This window comes from Canis lupus, chromosome 25 (assembly GCF_003254725.2).
Source record: "Canis lupus dingo isolate Sandy chromosome 25, ASM325472v2, whole genome shotgun sequence".
Lineage (NCBI taxonomy): Eukaryota > Metazoa > Chordata > Mammalia > Carnivora > Canidae > Canis > Canis lupus.
Window position 1 is genome coordinate 43455881 of NC_064267.1, and position 9657 is coordinate 43465537.

The following is a 9657-nucleotide window of genomic DNA, read 5'->3' on the forward strand; positions in this document are numbered from 1 at the left end:
ATAGAAAAATAGTAATGCTTAATATTTATATAACGCTTTACTAAGTTCCAAGCAGTATTCCAGTTCTTTATATATTGATTCATTTACTTCTACAAGAAAGTTACCTGTGTTTTACAGAACTAGGGCATACAGAGGTAAATCAATTTGTCCGGTGTCACACACCTAGTAAGTGGAGGAGCTAGGACCCTACTCTATCATTCTAGGTTCTTTTCTTTCTTTTTTTTAAGATTTTATTTATTTGAGAGAGAATGCACACAAATAGGGGGGAGGGGCAGAGGGAGAAGCAGACTCCCCACTGAGAAGGCAGCCCCACTTGGGACTCCATCCCAGGACCCTGAGCAGAAGGCAGACACTTAACAGACTGACCCACCTAAGTGCCCTTATTCAAGATTCTTTATTAAAATGGGGGTCTGGGCAGCCCGGGTGGCTCAGCGGTTTAGCGCCGCCTTCAGCCCAGGGCGTGATCCTGGAGACCCAGGATTGAGTCCCACGTCAGGCTCCCTGCATGGACCCTGCTTCTCCCTCTGCCTGTGTCTCTGCCTCTCTCTCTCTCTCTTTCTCTCTCCCTGTGTCTCTCATGAATAAAAAAAAATCTTAAAAAAAGTAAAATAAAATGGGGGTCATAATAGTTCCAGCCTCTTGGATCACTAATTGTATTAAGAGAGATGCTGGGTGTGTTTTTTGAGGGCACATAATAAGCCCTAAGCCCTCAATATTATCCATTGTTACTATTGACAGTCTTGGTGACTTGACTAGAGAGGGAGAAAGGACAACTTATTTCCATTCCATTATCTGTTGAGTGTGTATGTAAGTGGAGTGACACAAGCAGGGCTGCAGGTTTTCAGGGAAGCTAATGAGTTCAGTGTTGGACATATTGAGTGCATGAGGGATATCCATTGCTTCAGGCAGTTGGTTCTGCAAGAGATGGTCACAGAGCCACAGACACAGGCTGTATGAGGAACCTGCCCAGAACAGCAGCCAGAATGAGGAGAGGAAAAAAGCTGGGAGTAGAAGAAGGCCCAGAGGCAGAAGCAGAGCCAGAGAAGGGAGTTTTATTTTTTGTTTTTGTAAAAAGATTTTATTACTTTGAGAGAGAGAGCACAAGCAGGGAGGGAGGGGCAGAGGGAAAGAGAGAAGCTAACTCACCACTAAGGTGGGGCTACACACAGGGCCGGATCCCAGGACCCTGAGATCATGACCTGAGCCAAAGTCAGACAATTAACTGACTAAGCCACTGATAGTTTTAGAAGCCAAGGAAAGAGGGTTTCAAGAAAAAGGGAAGAAAGAACAGTGTCCACTGCCACAAAAACGTCACAAGGTGAGGTCTGGGAGGGTCTGCTAGATCCAGTATTGAGAAATGATGTAGATTTTGGCAAGACTTGTTTCATCATGCTGGGGTAGATACCACACTGCTGTGGTGAAAAATTGGCGATACTGAGTGCAGGGTGCCCTTGTGGGAAGCATCCCTAGGAGAGGGAATGTTCTTTCTACTGATGCTACTCAAGGGGGAAGATGAACAGTTTAGCCTATGGGGAAGGAGTCAGTGGAGATAGAGTTGGAAGGTCAGAAAGGAAACGGGGGGATAAGATTAAGGAAGGAAGGATTCTTGAATATAGGGGTCACCCCTTGATCCAGGCCAATTTGAGACTAAAGGTAAGGGTACCTGTGTAGTTACCAGCAAATGGATGCCAGAATGTGGTTGGGGCAGGGGGTGGAGGGACAGGGCGGCAGCAACAAGGTTTACCTGTCAGTCTGGCTCAGTAAGTGCCTCCTAAGTGCCCGGACAGTGCCTGATGCACGAAAGGTGCTTAGTAAGCATCCTCTTTTTTGCATCCTCTTTTTTTTTTTTTTTTTTAAGATTTTATTTATTTACTCATGAGTGACACAGAGCGGAAAGAGGCAGGTAGAGGGAGAGACACAGGTAGAGGGAGAAGCAGGCTCCATGCAGGGAACCCAGTGTGGGACTCGATCACAGGTCTCAAGGATCATGCCCTGGGCTGAAGGCGGCGCTAAACCACTGAGCCACTGCTACCCTGGCTGCCCAGTAAGCATCCTCTCATTGAATGGAGTGTGAGCGTCAGAATCATGGCAGCTCCAGTCTGTTGAGAAGAAGGGAGGTTGTCTTCTGGAAGGAAAGAAGGGGTCTGGATGGGAGTTTACTGAGCACAGAGTGGTAGGAGAAAAGGAGGGGACACTTTCTTGAATGCCCAAGGATGGAATTAAAAGGCACACAAAGGTTGGGGCAACTGGCTGACTCAGTTAGTGGAGCATACAACTGATCTCAGGGTTGTGAGTTTGAGCCCCATGTTGGGTATAGAGATTGCTTAAAAATAAAATCTTTTTAAAAAAAAGGTATGCAAGGGAATGTAAATTGGTGCAGCCACTATAGAAAATGATATCGGGATCCCTGGGTGGCGCAGCGGTTTAGCGCCTGCCTTTGGCCCAGGGCGCGATCCTGGAGACCCGGGATCGAATCCCACGTCGGGCTCCCGGTGCATGGAGCCTGCTTCTCCCTCTGCCTGTGTCTCTGCCTCTCTCTCCCTCTCTGTGTGGACTATCATAAATAAAAACTAAAAAAAAAAAAAAAAAGAAAAAGAAAATGATATCAAGGTTTCTCAAAAAATTTTAAAAATAGAACTACCATATGATCCAGGAATCCCACTTCTGGGTATATATTTCCAAAGGAAATGAAAACAGGGTCTTACGAAAAGATATCTGCATCCCCATGTTCATTGCAGCATTATTCACAATACCCAAGATACAGAAACAACCTAAGTGTCTGTTGATGGATGAATGGGTAAAGATGTGGTGTACACACACACACACACACACACACACACACACACAATTGGAATATTACCCAGCTGTAAGAAAAAAAAAAAAAGATATCCTGCCATTTGGGACAATGTGAATGGACCTGAGGCCATTAGGCTAAGTGACATAAACGAGAAAAACAAATACTGCAGGTTATCCCTCATATGTAGAATTCTAAGAAAAGAAAATCAAACTCCTAGAAACAGAGTAGAAAAGTGGTTACCAGGGGTTAGGGGATTGGGGAAATAGGGAGAGGTTGGTAAAAGGGTGCAAACTTTGAGCTATAAGATGAATAAGGACTGAGGAGCTAATGTAAAACATAGTGACTACAGTTGATAATACGGTATTGTCTAATTGAGATTTGCTAAAAGTAGAACTTCAGTGTTCTCACCAAAACAGAAAAGATAAATATCTGAGGTGATGGGTGTGCCAATTAACTAACGAGGGAATCCTTTCAGTTTCTACGTATATAAAATCACCACAATGCGTGCACTTTAAATATCTTACAATTTTTTTAAAGATTTTATTTTTTTATTTGACACCGAGAGAACGAGTGCACAAGTAGGCAGAGCGGCAGGCGGAGGGGGAAAGAGAAGCAGGCTCCCCGCTGAGCAGAGAGCCTGAAGTGGCCCCATCCCAAGACCTCAGGCTCATGACCCAGCCGAAGGCAGACGCTTAACCAACTGAGCCACCCAGGTGCCCTATCTTACAATTTTAAATATCCATTACACCTCAAAGCTGAAATTTAAAAAACAAACACAGAATATCTAAAAATAAATAAAAGGTGAGTAAACACCAGATGAAAACAATTGCTTATAGTCAGAACAGGGAAGACCAGATTATTGCTTTGAACAGGATGATGCCCTTCAGGGTAGACCTCCTTGGCAAGGTCCAAAGGCACTGGGCCTTGGATGAGGGGAAATTGTCGTGTGAACCTGCCCTGGCATATAATGGGTGCTAAACAGGAAATATTGCCTCTTCATGACCTTCAGCCTCTGTGTTTTTCATCTAGTCAATGAAGGTAGGAATTATTTTTCCCTTTTCCAAGTATGTGGCTAAGTAGTAAGAGTAAAGCAAAGATTGCTCAGCTCTACATCCGCAGGGGTTCTAAATCTGAGATTCTGGAAGGGAAACCATAGGTGGCTCCCCAAAGGCCCAGAAACTTAACTAAGGCTACCTTCCATGGTATTCTCTGCTGCCAGGATTCCAGTGCTCTTCTCTATCCTTAACCTGTAACCAGGACCACAGGGTCTACACGGAGTAGAGTGGCAGCAAGATAGGCCTTTTGTTTGCAAATGCTACCTTTTTTTTTTTTTTTCAGTTTTTTTTTTTTTAAGATTTTATTTATTGGGGATCCCTGGATGGCTCAGCGGTTTAGTGCCTGTCTTCGGCCTAGGGCGTGGTCCTAGAGTCTCAGGATCGAGTCCCACATTGGACTCCCTGCATCTTTTTTTTTTTTTTAAGATTTTATTTATTTATTCATGAGAGACACACACAGAGAGAGAGAGAGGCAGAGATATAGGCAGAGAGAGAAGCAGGCTCCCAGCAGGATATCCCAGGACCCCAGGATCACGACCTGGAACAAAGGCAGACGCTCAGCCACTGAGTCACCCGGGTGCCCCCTTTTATCAGTTTTCTAAACACGAAAACTTCTGTGTTGTACTGCAAAGCACATACATGGTATAAAGTTCAAAAAGTTCAAAAAGACACAGTAAATGGCCTCCTCCCTCCCTGTCCACTGGCCATCATGTCCCAGGACCATGCCTTGCATATCCTTCCAGATTCAATCACTGTATTTGCAAATAGACATATGTATGTTTACTATATTGAACACAAAGGCTATGTACATAGTACACACTCACCTGAACTCGCCCTTTTTTCTTATTAACTAGGTTTATTTTGTAACCACATTACTGTGTGCAGAGCTGCCTCATTTTTTTTTAAGATTTTATTTATTTCAGAAATCATAACCTGAGCAGTGGGGAGTAGCAGGCAGAGGGAGAAGCAGACTCTGCTGAGCAGGGAGCCCAATGGGGAGCTCAATCCCAGGAACCCTGGGATCACAACCTGAGCCGGATGCAGATGTTTAACTGACTGAGCCACCCTGCCTCATTCTTTTTAATAGCTACAAAGCGTTCCTCACGTGGAAGGATCCTTTATTTAATTATTTGTCCTTATTTCTGGACATTTGGGTTTCTTTGCTATGTGCTGCTACTACAAACTGCCATAGTAAATACACTTTTTACATACTTTATTTTGTACATATACAGTTACATCTGTAGAATACTTAAATGTAGAATAGTGGGGTCACAGGGTATGGTCCTTCACATTTCAACAGATGCTCTCCCAAGAGTGGCCTTTGGTTGGGGTTTTGGTGGCAGATCCAGCCAAGGGTGATCCCACCTGCCCTGGCCGGCTGGAGTTATCTGCTGCCCCCAGAGCTCCAGGACTGAGACAGCGCTGAACATTTTGGCAGAGAAGGGATGGGATGGGGGGAGAGGTGTGACATTGCCACACCCACAGGGGTATCACTCTAATACTTTTCCTTGAATTTTCATGCTGGGAGTCTGAGCAGCTTTGGCACCAGCCCAAGCCTCTTTGAACGACCACTGGCCACCTCTTCTTCCCCACTGCCTGGCACAGCCCCATTGCCAGCCCCACTACCCACTGCACCTGTCTGTGCTGAGGTGCCCACTCTGGGCATCTGAGGGCACTTCTACCCCCGAGACCCAGTCAGCCACAATGGGCCTCACATCAGCTTGGGGGGGGGGCGGTCCCCATGGCCCCCTGGAGGAAGTCTGTGCATCTTCAAAAGGGCAAACTCCAATTCCCAGGCCTCTAGGAACCCAACGCCTCAGTTATGCTGCAACCAGCAGAGAAAAATTGCCTGAGTATTTAAAACGGAGTTTAAAGCAGGGAATTGGTTGATAGAACTGGACAGAATTGCTGAGAAGCCAAATGGGGCCTAAGGCACCAGCAGGAAGCTGCTGCCCCCCTCAGACCAGGGTCCCGTGGAAGGCTGGTCCACTGAAGGTAAGGCCACGGTGGAGGGACTAGGGTTGCTTTCAGGGCAGCTGCCCCAAGCAGAGGGTCAGCACTCTGGGCAGGGGCAGGGGAAGGAGAGATGCAAGGCAGCAGTGGGCACCCCACTGGCCTTGAGAGGAATTCCCAGCCTCAACTCCAGGGCACCGAGCTTGCCTGAGCCCAGAGGCCTGGGGTGTCTGCTGTGAGGCGGTGAAGATGGGCAGAGCCAACTTCCCCTTACCAACCCAACCCTGCTTCTTTTTCTCTTCCGTGGGCCTTCAGATGCTGTCCAGAACTCTTTCTCCCTCGCCAGGCCTCACCTGGTGTTTAGGCCAGTGTTCCCATGTGTGAGGCGACCAGAGCAGGGAAGCCACCTAGCCTTTGTCTTCTCTCATAGTCCGGAGCCAGCCCTCAGCTCCCCACAGCACCAGTAGCCAGGCCTGCTCCCCAGGAGAAAAATCCTGTAAGACAATCATCCTGCTCCCAGAAAATCTTCCGAGCTCCCAGGGTTCTCATTCCCACCTCCCTAGTACCTACTCGCCTCTTCTCTCCAGGGATTCCTCCCTTCCCCCTCCTCTCCCTCTGGACTGTCATCCTACCCTCTACTTCACGGAGGAAAACAGACCTCCCCAGGGCCCTCCCCCAGCCTGATTTACATCCAGCCAAGTCCCAAGTTCCCCTACAAGGCTCCAGGGAAGCTGGAATCTTTTCTAAAATAACACCCTTTCACCAGAGCCCTCCCGGCTCTCCTGGGGGCCCACTGCAATGATCTCCCTCTGCTACACCTCCCATTTCAATACCTCCTCTCTTCTATTATCCTTCACTGGAGCAAGCTTTTAGAATCCTTGATGCATCAGTCCCCCTCAGGCCCTGCAGCCCCGCGCACTGGGGTTACACACCCTCTTGGTAGCTGGTCCACAGGACAATTTATTTATTTATTATTCATTCATTCATTCATTCATTCATTCATTCATTTAAAGATTTATTTATTTATCTAGTCATGAGAGACACAAAGGGAAGGCAGAGACACAGACAGAGGGAGAAGCAGGCTCCCCGCAGGGAGTACAATGTGGAACTCGATCCTGGGACTCCAGGATCACACCCTGAGCTGAAGGCAGATGCTGAACCGCTGAGCCACCCAGGCACCCCCCAAGGACACTTTAGATCTTATCTTTCTGGACCACTCCACAGGTTCTTTCTCCTGACCACACCTTCTCCCCTGCCTCCCTTCCTCCTCCCTTCCATCCTCTCCTGGGATCACCTTCATGTCCCCACCATGGCCCCAGCTTCCTTCTGTGTCTAGCCCATCCTCTGGCCCCTCTGCTTGGGGCACCTTCTCTGGTGGCAGCGGCAGCTCTGCCATCATGGTTCCACCTCCCAGTGGATGACTGCCACCTGATGGTGTCCAAACCGGGGTCTCTCCAGGAGCAACTTCCTCCTGGGCTCCAGACTCGTTAATCCTTTGGCCTGCTAGATATCTCCCTTCAGTGTCCTATAAATCTTCAAATGCAAATCACCACAAACTGAACTCGGCTTTCCATCTTTCATACCTCAGGAAATGACACTCCCAGCCAGGAGCCAGACAGGTTGTTGGCCTGACCCTCTCCCTCAGCTTCAGCTGATGCTTCCCGAGGCCTGGCCTTCAGGTCGCTTTGGAATCAATCCACACTCTTCCCATAGCTCTCCTCTCTTCAAGTCCCATCACATTCTGCCTGGATGAACACCTCCCTGACACCAGTCTTGCCCTGTATCTTGATCTACTTACACAGTAGACATGTTGGTCTTTTAATCAATAGATAAAAGATACATTCTAATTAAAAGATTCCAATGACTTCTCAGAGTAGGCGGGATAAAATCCAGTGCCTTAGCCCCACCACTGAAAACAGGTTGGGTAATACTGATACTACTTTTGCCTTAGGCTCCACTATGGTTGGTACAGCACTGTTAGTGATCCCGTCTTCATTTAAAATTTGATATTTTGGAGGTGCCTGGGTGGCTCAGTTGGTTAAGCATATGACTCTTATCTCAGCCCAGGTCTTGATCTCAGGGTTGTCAGTTCAAGCCCCACACTGGGCTCCATGGTGGAGCCTACTTTTAAAAAATTTTAAAAATAAAAATGATATTTTGTTCATGTATTTTCTTGCATTAATTTTGATTTTTAAATCTTGCATTAAAATATCATGTTGATTACTATGGTTTCAGTCTTAAATTTTGCACCGAACTGCCTCATTTGCCTTCATCCTAGTCATGGTCCTGTACCCTGCTATGACCTCCAGGATTCAGCCAATTGAACTACTGACCTTTTCTCAGCAGGCCCCCAGCGTGAGATGACCTTCCCCATCCCTGGCCTCCTGGTCAACCCTCAGGACTCAACCATCTCTTCTAGGAGTCCTCCTGTTATCCCTGAATTGGGTTGATTACCCCTCTTTGCCCCTAAAATACAAGCTGCCACAACACGTACGGGTGAGTATGCTTACATGTCTGTCTCCCTACTCAGCAATGAGCTTCTTTTTTAAAATATTTTATTTATTTATTCATGAGAGACACAGAGAGAGAGAGAGAGGCAGAGACACAGAGGGAGAAGCAGGCTCCCTGTGGGGAGCCCAGTGTGGGACTTGATCTTAGGATCCCCATGTGGGACTTGATCCTAGGACCCTGGGATCACGACCTGACCCAAAGGCAGATGCTTAACCACTGAGCCATCTAGGCATCCCAGCAATGAGCTTCTTGAGGTTATGCAGAATTTATCTGAAAAGGATTCATCCTTTTATTGGTGCTCAATAAATACTGATTCTATGAATGATGCCCACATGCCTTAGAGCAACCAACCAGAGGAACTTCATTTTTAACCATGGAGATCCCCAGAACTCTGATGGATATTCTAAAGACTATGGAGATCCCAGATAACTCCAGAGAACCAGGCACCTGCCTCCAAGTTCTACAGTCTAACCCCAACCCATGCCACCTTGTCAGCCACCTTGTCAGACCTTTCTAGCCAAGTACTGTCTTTCCTGAAGTACAGTGGAGACTGTCTTACACTTGGCTTAAGCCTCTATTCCCATCCAGTCCTCCAATTGTCCTCCTGGGTCTAGAGCAGGACAGAGGTTGAAAATAGATGAGGGTGTAGACCTCAGTTTTGAAGATTCAGGAATCAACTTTAAAGAGATAATTTATACCTCACACTTAAAAAAAAAAGTGTTGGTGAGGATATGGCAAAGCTGGAACCCTTATACACTGTTGGTGGAAATGTAAAATGGTGCAGCTGCTATGGAAAACAGTATGATGATTCCTCAAAAAATTAGAATTACCATGATCCAGCAATATGATCCAGCAATACCACTTCTGGGAGTATATCCAAAAGAATTGAAAGCAGAGTCTCAAAGATATTTGCACACTCATATTCAATAGCCATGCCTGGCTATTATTACAATAGCCAAAAGTTTCCAAATATCCATCAAAAGTGCAAGGATAGGGGCGCCTGGGTGGCTCAGTCAGTTAAGTGTCTTAACTTCAGCTCAAATCATGATCTCAGGGTCTTGGAATTGAGCCCTGCATCAGGTTCCCCACTCAGCGGGGAGCCTGCTTCTCCTTCTCCCTCTGCCCCTCCCCCTGCTCATGCAACACCTCTCTCTCTCCAATAAATAAATAAAATGTTAAAGAAAAAATTTTTAAGTGAATGAATAAACAAAATGTGGTACACACACACAAGAATATTACTGAGACTTAAAAAAGAAAAAAAATTCTAACACATGCTACAACATGATAAGCCCTGGAGACATTAAGTGAAATAGGAGAGTCACAAAAAGACAAATACTGTAT